General features: G+C 39.8%; 1 protein-coding gene across 1 annotated transcript in view; it reads right to left on the reverse strand.

Moving 5' to 3' along the window:
• The window catches only part of TENM4 (teneurin transmembrane protein 4), a 254,200-nt gene that overhangs the window by 80,875 nt on the left and 160,373 nt on the right, over positions 1 to 12,952 (reverse strand). The gene's annotated exons all lie outside the window — the stretch shown is intronic.

Raw genomic sequence — 12,952 nt, forward strand, 5'->3', positions numbered from 1 at the left:
GATGCTGCCCTTGAAGGCTTTCTCAGGCATTGTGTAAAAACCTTGGATAATCAAAGTGAGGTTTACAATTACCCTATTATATGAAAGCAACTGCTGCAGCATATCCTTAAGTATAAATTTCTGTAGGATTTACAACATCACACCGGAATTTCACACAATCACAGAATCTCCTGAGATGGAAGGGACTCACAAGGATCATTGAGCCCAGCTCCTGGCCCTGCACAGAACAGCCCTCAAATCATACCATGTTCCTGAAAGTGTTGTCCAAACACATCTGCAACTCTGGCAGGCTTGGTGGCATGACACTCCATCAGGAGCCTCTTCCAGTGCCCAACCAGCCTCTGAGTGATGAACCTTTTCCTAACAGCCAGTAGTGTTTTAACAGTATTGCCCTAATTAAAAGCAAGGTGTATTTTTAAATCAAAGAGAGCTGAAAATTACCATGCAGTACATGGACATATTTAAGGCACAAAAGCCCCAGAAGATCCTGACCAAAGCTTGGCAGCTCATTTCTTTCTCATTTGGGAAAACCATGACAGAAAATTTGCTGGGTTCAGAAAGCTTCCTTACAATTTGCCTGTGGAGCTGAGCACACTAATAGGATGGGCTTTTTCTTCCCCTCTTTTTCTTCCCAAGTTTGGTAGATTGCACCATTTTATAGGCTACATCTATTCCAACTACTCTGTGATCTGTAATATGCTCTTTTATCTAAGGATTTCAAGGACCTTTACAAACACTGATTAATACAGCCAGATTGGTATTTTACAGAGAGAGGAAATAAAACATGGAATGATTTTCAGTTGTCCAAGGTCAGTCAGAAAACCTGCAGTAAAGCCAAAGACAAATATTCTTGGTTCTCATTCCAAAGTCTGTTTCCAGACTTCTAAGTCATTACTACATTGCTACCTTAGAAGCTTCCCATAAAGACAAAACATCACATGTCTGTGAGAGTGTCTGAACCCAATTTTTGGCTGAAGGTAACTATTTTTCTGAGCAGCAACAGCAAATTGTAGTGTCAGTGTGCTAACGTGACCCAATGAATAATTTTTCTAAGTGCTGTCCTGCTGGAGAGCAGAGATTGAAAGCCAATGTTTCTCCAGGTGCAGAACCAGATCTCAGCTAGAGTAAATCATCCCAGCTGCACTTCAACGGAGCAATGGTGCTTTGCTGGTTCACTGAGGCAAAGGATGATTTCTGCAATGTTTTGTAAAGATGATTTCATAAACACAGATCATTAGGGAAAGAGCCAGTTATTTTCTTACAGTCCACCTAAAAATCTGAGATTGTATAATGCAAGGAGATAAAGCATAACTTCTATTTAATAAAAGCTGCACAATTTTTACGTTCCACAGTACAGCAAACAGACCATTTGCCAGGGAGTCTTAAAACAATTCCTTCTGATCTAAATGGAGAGCTCCAATATTATCAAAAGTTACTGCAGCGATACCAAAATCTGTCTGCAATCTGAGATGTGACTATATTCACATGTAATTTTGGAATAGGTCACAAGAAAATTAGATACTGGAAATTATTTTTATATCACTGAGTTTTCTCTGATGTATCATCACTGACTTCTTAGGAGTCATGTAGGAAAAGACTTGGACCAAGTTTGGAGCTAATAATCCAACAATTCTACAATGGTTTGGGCTAGAAGGGATATTAAAGACCATGTAGTTCCAAACTGCCTGCCTTCCACTAGACTGCTTTACTCAGAGCCCCATCTAACTTGGCCTTGAACATTTTCTGGGATAGGGCCAATGAGGGGAATAACATCCTTAATATTTCTTTTGCTTCTCCCATTAAGGGCTCTAACTCAGCTTTCCATATGTAACAACTGGAAAACAAGAATCCAGTACAGTATTATGCACATCACTCTCTAACACACAGGTAGAGCATAACTCAAAATAATCAAGATGCCATGGAATATCCTTGGAAAAATGTCAATGCTTGGAATAACCCCAATGAAGTCAACAGGTCACCACCTGCAGTGCAATTTTTGTGTAAAGTGAACATGTCTGAGCACATCTCTGAGCTAACAGCAGAACCTGGGCTCTCGTTTCCCAGTTTTTTTCATGACCTGCTCCACTCTGCCCCATCTTCTTTTCCATGCTTCAGAGAGACCAGAGTGGGTTTGAAACTTCCTTCTCTCAGTTTCTCATCAAATGAGCTGAATATTTTATGGAAGACAAGGAATCACTGCAAACTCTTTCATGAATACTAACACCTGAGTACAAAAGAATTGATGCTCTGTACCACATATTCAAGTAAACAGTGCAACTGCAAATATTTTAAAATAATAAGAACAAGATCATACATTTCTGTGAATCCAAGAAGAACACTTCCACCTGTTTTTTTTTTTTCTTCTAAGGGGTCAAAGCAAGTAAAGAAAAACATACATGTTGCAGGTGCCTCTCCTACTGCCCTACAAACAAGACACGTCCGGGCAGTTTTAAAGTTCTAAGTAACAGTGCAAGCAGCTTGGCCTAGACCCTTGGCTCAGTAAATTGGGGATGTGCTTTATATCCACAAGCATCTGCTCCATTACATGTCACTGACAATTACTTCTACAAGCACCAGCACAAGGTGGGCAAACAGTGAGTTTCCTCTCACCTTGGCAGCTGTAGCAAATGCATTTGACAGCCCACCTTTGGAAGGAGACTCAGTTTCTATCCTGGATGATGCTTCCCAGCACTCATCCAACTCTTCTAAACACACCTACGTGCTCATGGACTTGGAGGCTGTCTCTTCTCAGAGAAGCAGCTTGTCAGCAAACCCAGCTGCATCCCCACCCTCCTGAGGACTGTAAGCATTGCTTTATTTCCATGCTTTAAGGAAAGATGTTACCACTAAGGGGACATCATTCCCAACCCACAGCAGTAAAAAGAAGATGGAGCAAGATGCATGAATCTGAATCCATTTAAAAGAGATAGAGAGGGAAACTGGAAGAAAACTCAAGCCCAGACTGTCTCTGATGAGTCTCAAATCTTCTACCTCCCTGGGTGATAAAATCTGCCCCACTTGAATAAAACACAGTGCATTGGAAGCAGCTGGCTTCTCTAGTGTCAACATGTCCTTTATGAAGACAAGATTGAGTGTCTACAATGCCCCAAGCCCCCCAGGATCCTGGTTAATGCTAATTTAGTCAGCTATTTCCTTCAGCTGACCTTGGTCTAAATGCAATTACCCTGCAAAGAAGTGGTACTGCTAAGATGCTCAGCTCTGCTAGAAGGTCTCCAAATACATTTACATAAAATTATCTCTCATGTTAATAGAAGAGATTTATTCCATCAGTCCAGGCCTGCTAGTTCAGAGTGTTTTCTGCAGTTAAACAAAATTCAATTTCTTGTAGCCTGAGTCTCATCTTTTCAATAAATTGTTACCAGAGTCCACCTATTGCCTCTGGTTTTTGGTTTTTTGTTTGTTTAGTCCTTCACTACTGTTACATAACACTGTATAGATTCTTGTTTTACAAGGAAAAGCAGTCTCCATTTCTCCTCTTCTTTAATTAGACTTTTAATTTTTTTTATTTGTCATAAAAACTTGCTTGAAAGACCAAATCATTGTCAAAATGCTATTTACGAGGCCAGATGGTGTATCAGACAATTTTACACTGTTGCTTTGTGAAGTTACCCTTCATTCCCAAGAAAATTAAATAAGTCTTTCTGCTAAGATCTGGGCCACAGTGGCAAAGCAGGCAGGGGCACTCTGATGCCTTTACATTCCTATTGCTCAGAGACAAATAAAATTTGACACACTGTCAACAAAATTCAAGCCTTAGAACAGAAGCCAGAAAAGTAAATTCCACAAAAGCCATTTCACCTCATGGGAGTACATTAAAGATTTGTCTTTAATACTAACTCTGATCCAGTGTCTCACAACCTAGACACTGGTCCTTCCAATGCACTTTAGTCACAGATGTTTTCTGCATTTTGAAATAAGGGAAAAATACTGCTTCTGTTAAGCATTTTTCATTGTGAGAAGAAAATTCCATGCATCCTAAATCCCACTTTTTCTGCAAGAAATGTATGTTCTTGCTTTAACTGAGGATAGGTGACATGGGAAATCTCACTCTGAATAATTTCTGTTGCTCCTCAAAATACTTCCCACATACCTCATTCTTGTTTAAAGGTTTCAATGTGTGCGATAATGGTTATCATGACTGCTTAGCCATCCTCAGCCAAGTTATTAATAACAAATATTTTAATTTGACATTAGAAATATTTTTGAACTTACCACTTTAATATTTTATTGGTATATATATATATATATATACATATATATAGGATTTATCCTTCTCCTCAGGATAAAACTTCAACAGAGCTCCACAGAACAAAAATCCAGAAAGTTATAATTCATTGGGAAGAATGTTATTAATGAAAAATAATCTCTACAGCCTTTCCATGTGACACCAGTCATGTCAGCTGGTCTGTTCATGTCTCTTTACTGCACCTGCAAAATAAGAATCACCTCCTTACAGAGACATAAGAAGAATAATTGTAGTAATGTGATAATCCCTTTGCAGAGGGATTTTTACATTCTCATGGCATTCATCTGTGATCTGCTCAGTCTGATAAGTGCCTAGAAGTGCAGATGTGCTACAGTCTCTTGTCTTTAGCCTTGGCTGTGGCCTTTTTGCTTAAGAGTAAGAGAGGATAAAGCAAAATGTACCTCGTCCATTTTGGGTTGAATGTGCCTGTCTAATGTCAAACAACCTCAGGGCAGCCTTGTACCAGGATAGACAGAGCACTTGGTAGAATGCCAGGTAAAAGCTAAGGGCATCATGATCAAACACACGGACACACAGAAAATGCCTGAGCTGGCAGATGAAGGACAAAAGAATAAGAGGAAAGATCAGAACATAGAGACGTTCAAGTTCATTGCTTGTGGCAGTATTTCCCTCAAAAGCCGTCTGTAAAAACAGCCCTGCCCACTCGCCTCTTAACTGTGGAGAAAAACCTCCTGACAGTCTTTCCTTGAACTAAGTAAATCTGTCTGACTTTTTTAGTTCAGTTTAGTTGTAAGAAAAGCTTCAAGTCAAAACCTATGTACTGCTCTCAGCTGCCATCTGAATTAAAGAATTAAGGTAAGGAAAAAGAATGCAAATGATCCTTCTGAAGGTCTCCTTGTTAAAAAGAAAATAGGCAGACTTTTATATAGGAAATTAAAATTGAAGAGGACTCATGCAGAAAGAATCCCACACTATCATGGACAGTACAAGTGAGCTTCTGAAAGGGCTTGGCACATGCTGGGCAGCTGGGATACAATCCTGCTGAATTTAGCAGGACTTGATGCAATAGGACATGGAACAATGATTCTAAACTAGAAGAAGGTAGATTCACACTAGATTTAAGGAAGAAGCAGTTTATGATAAGGATAGCAAAACACCAGTACAGGCTGTATGGGGAGGTTGTGGCTGCCCCATCCCAGGAAACATTCAAGGCCAAGTTGGATGGGGCTCTGAGCAACCCAATACAGCTGAAGATGTCCCTATTCATGGCAGGGGCTAGATAGCCTTTAAAGGTCACTTTCACCCAAAAATATTCTATGATTCTAAATAACTGATTAGGCTCATCTGAGGAGTTTGCACTAAGGGGAGCACCAGAATGCTGGTGTCAATGTGACAAAGAGACTAAATGCACTAACATTTGACCATATCCCATAAGGGGACCTGCTAAGTGGCACTGACACTTAGACATGGCTTGGAACAGATCCTGCCACTCTGCTTTGTGAGCCACGGATGGAACAGGGACCCTGGAGAAGGAGAATGGGTGACAAAGAGCAAAGTTTTTAAGAGCTCTGAACAGAATCAGTAAAAGAAAGCCAATTCTAAGTTGAAGCAAGAAGCTGCACCTGCCCTGTTTGTTTTACCTACTCAGTGATGGTACTAAACAGGTCTCATCTCTGAAGGATCAGGAGATGCTGATCACTATGTGGGCATGGTCCTTAGCTGTTAACCTTTTGCAAGAAGTCTTCTACAGTATTTAGATATTCCATGAAAGAAATAGCAAAGCCAAGTGAATGAAAAGCTCCAGTGAACACCCATTACTTAAATTGCCTGAAGGACAGGGGAAAAGGCTACATAATGCTCAGATACTTTTATAGATGTGGCTAATGAAGTTGGTTTTTGAAGTCAAAAAAGAAGTGCTTATTAATCAATATTTATAATAACATCTCTAGACACAGATTTTATTCTTACTGTCTCTTTAGATCTGGTCTAACTTGATAGTATCAACCCAGTGAGTGCTCTTCCTCTGATATTTTTAGTATAGATGCAAGGACTTGGTTTTGTGATAAATTGCTCAGTTTCTTAGGCTTCCCACTGTATGCACCTGACTCCATTCTGCTCTGTGAAGACTTATAAACTGATGGTTCTTTAACATCTCCTTGGGCATCATCTTTTTTTAGCAGCATTAGTGACTGCTGGTTGTAGCTCCTCCAAAAGGAAAAGGAGGTATATTTATTGCATGACAGCTTGGTAACAAAATGTAATATCCTTTGAGGACCTCCTACCACTCTTAGAAATTCCATGATCATTGCTCTCACAAGAGTTCCCTATTGGCTCCATTTTGAAAGACTCAGGTCCTTATTGCTTTGAATACTTCTCCCAGGAATTGAACATTATTCACCTTCTTGATGTGTGTCCTTTTATCTTTATGACAGCAAAATCTTCCTCTCTGATCTGCCAAGCAATCTGGCCACTCTTGGATGCCACTCCTGCCATTCAGAACATCTTGTGTCTCTATGCCTCATTGACTCACTATTTTTACACCTCAAGATTTCTCAGTTGAACTATAACTGTAAGATGGGAGGGTAAGGGATATGGGAAGGCTACTCAGCAGAGGAAAAGATGCTGATGACATCAGTGGAATTGTAAAACTGCCTCCAACTGTTTAAGTGAAAGTATTTTAGAACAGAGTTTTATAGGAAATGCAACACATAATAAAGTTGGGCTGCGCTTTACTGCAAAGTTTCAATAAGAATACTTTTACTCACAATGTGATTGACTAATGCTTTAGGAGCTGATGACTCTCTCCTTTTCTCCAGTAAAACCAAAGAAACACTCCTGCTTTGCATAAGGTATTAAAGAAACACAATCACATTCATATTTTTTTAGGTCTGTACAATCCAAATCAAATGTCTAGTAGTACATAAGGTACAAGATAATTTTTCCACCTAATACTGAATTATGCTTATTTCATGATTTTTCAGAAGTCATTTTATAGCTATTATTTCTATGAGAGATAAAGACTTTATGCTGCAATAACTTTCAGAGATGAATAGTTTATTCATGTCAAGTCTTCACTAAAAATGCCTGCAGAACTTAGTAGCTCTGTATTATTACAGTATTTTACATCTGGTATTTATTTTGTAAGCATTGGCCACATATTCAGCTCTGCAGAAGAACAGAAATAAAAGCACTGCCTTTCATTGAATCTGAGGCACCATGAAAACAAAACCAAGCAGAAGAGGAGGAAAAATACATTATTTCCAGGTTAATTATAAAATTATCTCTCCTTTGATGATCATAGGGGAAGTTCTTTAACTACATATAAGCTGTCTGATAGATTTGTAACGATCAAAAGGAATTAAGGAAAAAATGTCCAATAAAATACAAAAGATTTTATATTTGGGATTATAAAACTGCTTTTTATATAGGAGGTTTTAACCAATTTAGCAAATAAATGCTACACTCTTTCTGATATGGCAGCTTTTTTCAGAGGACAGTAATTTAAGTACTGAATAAATATTTAATCAAATATCCATGTGCAGATCCAAGAGAATGCATCAACATGTACACCATAGTTTGGACTCCTAAATCCAAAAGTGCACATTAGTACCTCTGTAATCTGGGAGGTACTTAAATATCAAGCCTTCAAAACTTGCAAGCATGAAAAAAACTCCTAATGAGCTGCTTTCTGCACACTTCAGGAGCTCCTTGGGACATAGGTAATCCCTGAGACCTTTTAATTCCAGGTGCAGGATGGTGCATTGTTTCTATCAATTGCCTCACTGGGCCTTGCAAGCATGCCCAAATCACACAAGGAAGATCCTACTCCTTCCCTTGTGCTTGGTCATAAATATCTAACATTTTAAAAATATTTTTAGAAAGCTGCAGCCCAATTTCTCTAATGACTGTACACGGGACTTATAGAATTACAGAATCATTAAGGCTGGACAAGACTTGAAGATCATTGAGTGCAACGAAATTTCTTTTACTGACAGTTACAAAAGAGGAACATAATTGCCTCATGGTTACACTATCTATGTCATGGAAAAGAACATAAATATGGACAGGAGTTTTACTTTCATTAAGTCTTGCAGGTACAAATTCCACAAAGTTGATGTAAGTAGCTGCATATATTGCATTAATTTATTATATGGGAATAATGTTATGCTAAACTCAAAATCAGAGGGCAAACACTGGAAAAGAAAATAAGCCCTGTACATAGGAAAGGTAAATTTTAAAAGTATGCTTTGCTCTTAATTCCTCTAGAAGGGATTAATTACCAAAATAAAAACCAGTAAGTTTATAAAAAGCTATGACTTGTACCTAATAAGGAGTTCATATGAGTAGAAAGCATCAAAAGAAGAATGATGCCTTTGGAAGACAATAACACTAGGAAGAAAAGGCTTGAAGACTTGCTGTGTTAGCCTGTTCTAAAATATGGAAAAATATGACCTTGCTTCCATCAATACAGGTACCATGCTATGCCATGAGTGCTCACCCTCAGAACACTGGATGCTGTTTTATCTCTATGACAAAGTTTTAGATGCAGCATTCTAAGCTGTCCTAACCCAAACTGTCCCACCTACCCCATTGCTTCTGGGTGTCTGTGTACAGTGGGTGCATCTGACCCAGAGAATTTCCTGCTGATGAAGGGAGCTGCATCTGCTTGGAGCTGGACCAGAGCCATGGGCTGGACTAGCCAGCTCAGGAGAAATCATCAGGATTAAAGCTACACCTGGTAAGTTTCGGTTCTTTGACCTCTAACTTTGTCTTCAACTAAAGAAGTGTTTCTTAGGTCACTGTATCAAAGTTACACTTTTCTTGATGGAAAAACATGGAAAAGACAGAGCACCTTGGTTTCCTTGGGAAGAAACCTCAGAAAGATCTGCTGGGGTGAACCCACAGCCCTCCATGAATGGGACAAAATGTGAGAAAAGAAAAGAGAAGATGCTTTGAATATATGCATAGAATCAGAGAATGGTTTGTGTTGGAAGGGACATTAAAGATCATCCAGCTCCAATGCCCTCCCATAGGAAGGGACACCTACCACTAGATCAGATTTCTCAGAGCCCTATCCAACCTGACCTTGAATACTTCCAGGGACAGGGCAGCCCCAGCTTCTCTGGGCAAACTCCCTCAAGGATACTAAGAAAACACAGCAATGTTCTTCAAAATCACTTAGGAGTGACCAGAAGGACTACCAAAACATTCTGAAAAAACATTTTGATCCCCCCTATTTTCTTAGCTCTTCTTTGGCCATGATCAATATTCACAGTTTGGGTTTTAACTGGACTTGGGACCAATGCAATTTAACTCTGACACTAAACCACATTTATTTATTTATTTATTCGCAGTAAAACAGTGCACCTGAGCATCTACAGCATACCCGTCTCTCTGAGTTTCTAACTGTGCTGTGTAACCCTCTCCACCTGGATCAGTAAGGTACACTGCTCTGCCTGGCACACAGAAGGGACACAGGAAGGTTGAGTGACATGTTTACAGATGCCTTGTCACTCAGTAATGGGAAAAAATGTACAAAGTTAATTCAATCAGAATTTTAAATCATCAAAACCAACTTTTTCTGCAGACTACTGACCTGAGGGCAATCGGGGACTACACTTGCAGATAATAACAAATGCTGCTCTCTGATGTTTCATGTAACTCAGATGGTTATTTCTAGCTGCCCAAGTAATCAGAGCAGGTTGATATTATTGGCAGCAAGTAGATATACACAATCTGTCTCAAAAAAGGAGGGGTATAAAACACAGTTACTTCAAAATTGAATTATTTGAAATTCTCTTTACAAAAGTGCCAATTCTACACATGGTTTTCTGAGGCACTTTAACCATGGCAACACTTAGCATAAAAGACTGTGGACTAGGACTGTTCTTGCTATTTCATGAACCCTCAAGAGAGAACAAATATATCAGGTATCCTACTTTATAGTCAACTTATTGACAGCACTGCATCTTGTGCTACTCCTTATGGTGATGGACAACTAAGAATGGCTTAAAAACAACAAAGTTAACAGTAAGAGTAAGTGGTTTCAAAATCAATAAAAGAATGACCAAGTAGTAGAGGAGTACTTGTTATCTGTTCATCAAAATGATGTGAAAAGACATTCTGCGCATTCAAAATTTAATTTAGCTACTTGCTTTATCATCATAAACACTCATTTCAATATGGGTAATGATTATTTTTTCTTCCCAAACATGAATAATATATAATTGCTGGTATTTGGGAAGAGACAAGGTCTTTGCCTTTATCCATCAGGGTAATTTATCATTGTCTTTCTTTTTCTTCTGCACTGGTGAGAGAGCTTGTCAGCTCAGCTTGTTCTTAGGAAGCCAGAGTGTAATTCAATAATAAATTTACTCAAAGGCTAGCTGTCACGAGACATTCATTTATTTGTATCCATTAGGTAATCTTCACTGCTGTTCTCTCTGAAGAGTGGCTTAGCTGTAGTTTTGAAGCTCAGGAAATATATTGCAGAGATATTCAGTCACCTCCTTCATGCTGCTGCCACTTCTGCACAGGCCAGACAGGGATGCAAATGTGCCCCAGTTCTCTCAGGGTGATAATAGGTCAGCCATGACCTAGTGAAGCTTGGAGGAGCACTCAGTTCCTGACCTGAATGGTGAGTGTGCCTGTGCCTCTGGTGCCCATGCAGGATGCCAGACACACAGGACACAGAGATCCACGGCACCCCTGTGTTGCCTGCTCATGGGGGATTGCTCACAGCAAATGACACGGATCCAACTCCAACCCTACTCCATGAGGACGATGGCGTTGGGACAGAAAGATATAGGAAGTTCCACGAACAGTAGTCTACAGTTCTGATCTACACCAAGAAGGAGACAACTTCATGAATTATCCCATCAGCAACAGGAGAGGGCTGTCCTAAAGCAGGATGCTGGAGCCCTCTATAAGAATAACTCCCTCTTGTCAGACAAACTTTGAAGCCAACAGCTGGAAGGAGTGATGAAAACAGCTCACCTTGCCCCCAGCGGCTGCTGTGATTTTTATAGAGACACTGAGCAGAGATCCATGGATAACAGGGATATTATCACCTGTCTGTTGGAAAAGCAACTGGTGAAGTTTCAGTGACAATGCCACTGAATAAAGGGCATATCCACACACGCAAAAACAGGCAGTCTTGCCTGTCCAGACTAACTGGGTCCCAGATGGTCCCAGACCATGCTTTCCCACGTATCAATCACTGACTACTGCTGAAGCACTGTCATTTCCAGGGTGACCAGAGGACCTGTTCAAAGGTCCAGCTTTTTGGGAGGTGAAACAAGCAACTGAACTACAGAGAGAGGTCAAATAAGCAGAAAACCTTTGCAATGGTTGAGTTTATCCAAATCTACAGGATCTTTAAGAACGAACAGGAACATGTGATGTCTTTTAAAACCCCAAAAGAGTAGTGGCATTTTCAACAACCCAACACTCTCATGAGTCTGGACCAGGTGCTGTCTCAGGAAAAAATATACCTTCTGTTGAGGTTCTTCAATGTTAGTTGCAATCACCCTTAAAAATCAAGATACTTGAGAGATGCAATACAATCCCAGCTTGAGGTGACGTATCTGTAGACCACACTTAGTGGCACACACCCTATGCTGATAATTTGAGAATAGAAACCTCATAAATCATCGCTACCTCTGTATAATTCTTCATCCTAACTTAAGTAGAACAAGTTTTATTACTTCCACTGCATTTAATCAAGAGCAGTCATTAAAACCCTTCCTATTGATCTGAACCTTTTCATTCCCTCACTCCAGTAACCTACATACCAGACAAACATTTATGCCAGCAGGTGCTCATTTTGAATTCTGAATCTCTATCCAGTACCTGTGATCTTCAGAATGCCAATGAAGGACAACAATTTGCAACATAAAAGTGTTTGGTTATAATCTGAGTCACTGTTGTCAGTTTTCTTGGACCCTGATGACCTTGGAAGCAACAAGTATCAGGGCAAATATCACACCAGGCCAATTTCCTGACACTGCTGTGATGATGTCAGCCTGTAGACTACCAAAACAGGCTGATGGGGAGCTGGTACCCAAGAGATGTTGGCAGTGTCCCTCCATGAAGAGCATTAAGTCAGAGCTGGAGGGGCCTGAGAGACCACTTGAGATGTAAGTGCTGAAATAAATACCCACACAAACGTGAAGATTGGGTATTTTCAGTGCCAACCTATTAACTGCTGTGTGTGGGAAAGTTGAAAGTAAGCAGTTCATGACTCAACAGAGTTCAAACCTACGTGTTGACAGCCACCTCTAGGATCAGGGTCACTACTTCTGAAAGGCACCATTCAGGGCAGACACTGAGTGATCTAGGAATTTGACATCCCAGTTACCCTGCTACAAGAAATGATTTTAAGGGATGATCAGCCCTGACAGACAGGAATATACTTTAACCAAAATCCTGAGATGCAGTCACAGAAGTGAACTACTATGTTTTGTTTCCCAGTTCCTGTTTCTTGATGATGATTGCAGCGATAAAGAATTTCTTGATTTTAAAACCAATCTATATTCAACCTGATTGCTTATATTGCAAATCACTCTATCAGCCATCTCTAGATGGTATGATTTTCCTCAGTTCTTCTGAAGTCTCTAATATTCACACCATAGATCGCAAAATTTTAGTTTCCTTCTCTTTTGTCTCTGTCAAAGGAAGATGTGTCACTGCTCTTTAGGAGATACTTGTGCACAATGTCAATCA

Source organism: Ammospiza nelsoni, chromosome 2 (genome assembly GCF_027579445.1).
Source record: "Ammospiza nelsoni isolate bAmmNel1 chromosome 2, bAmmNel1.pri, whole genome shotgun sequence".
Taxonomy (NCBI): domain Eukaryota; kingdom Metazoa; phylum Chordata; class Aves; order Passeriformes; family Passerellidae; genus Ammospiza; species Ammospiza nelsoni.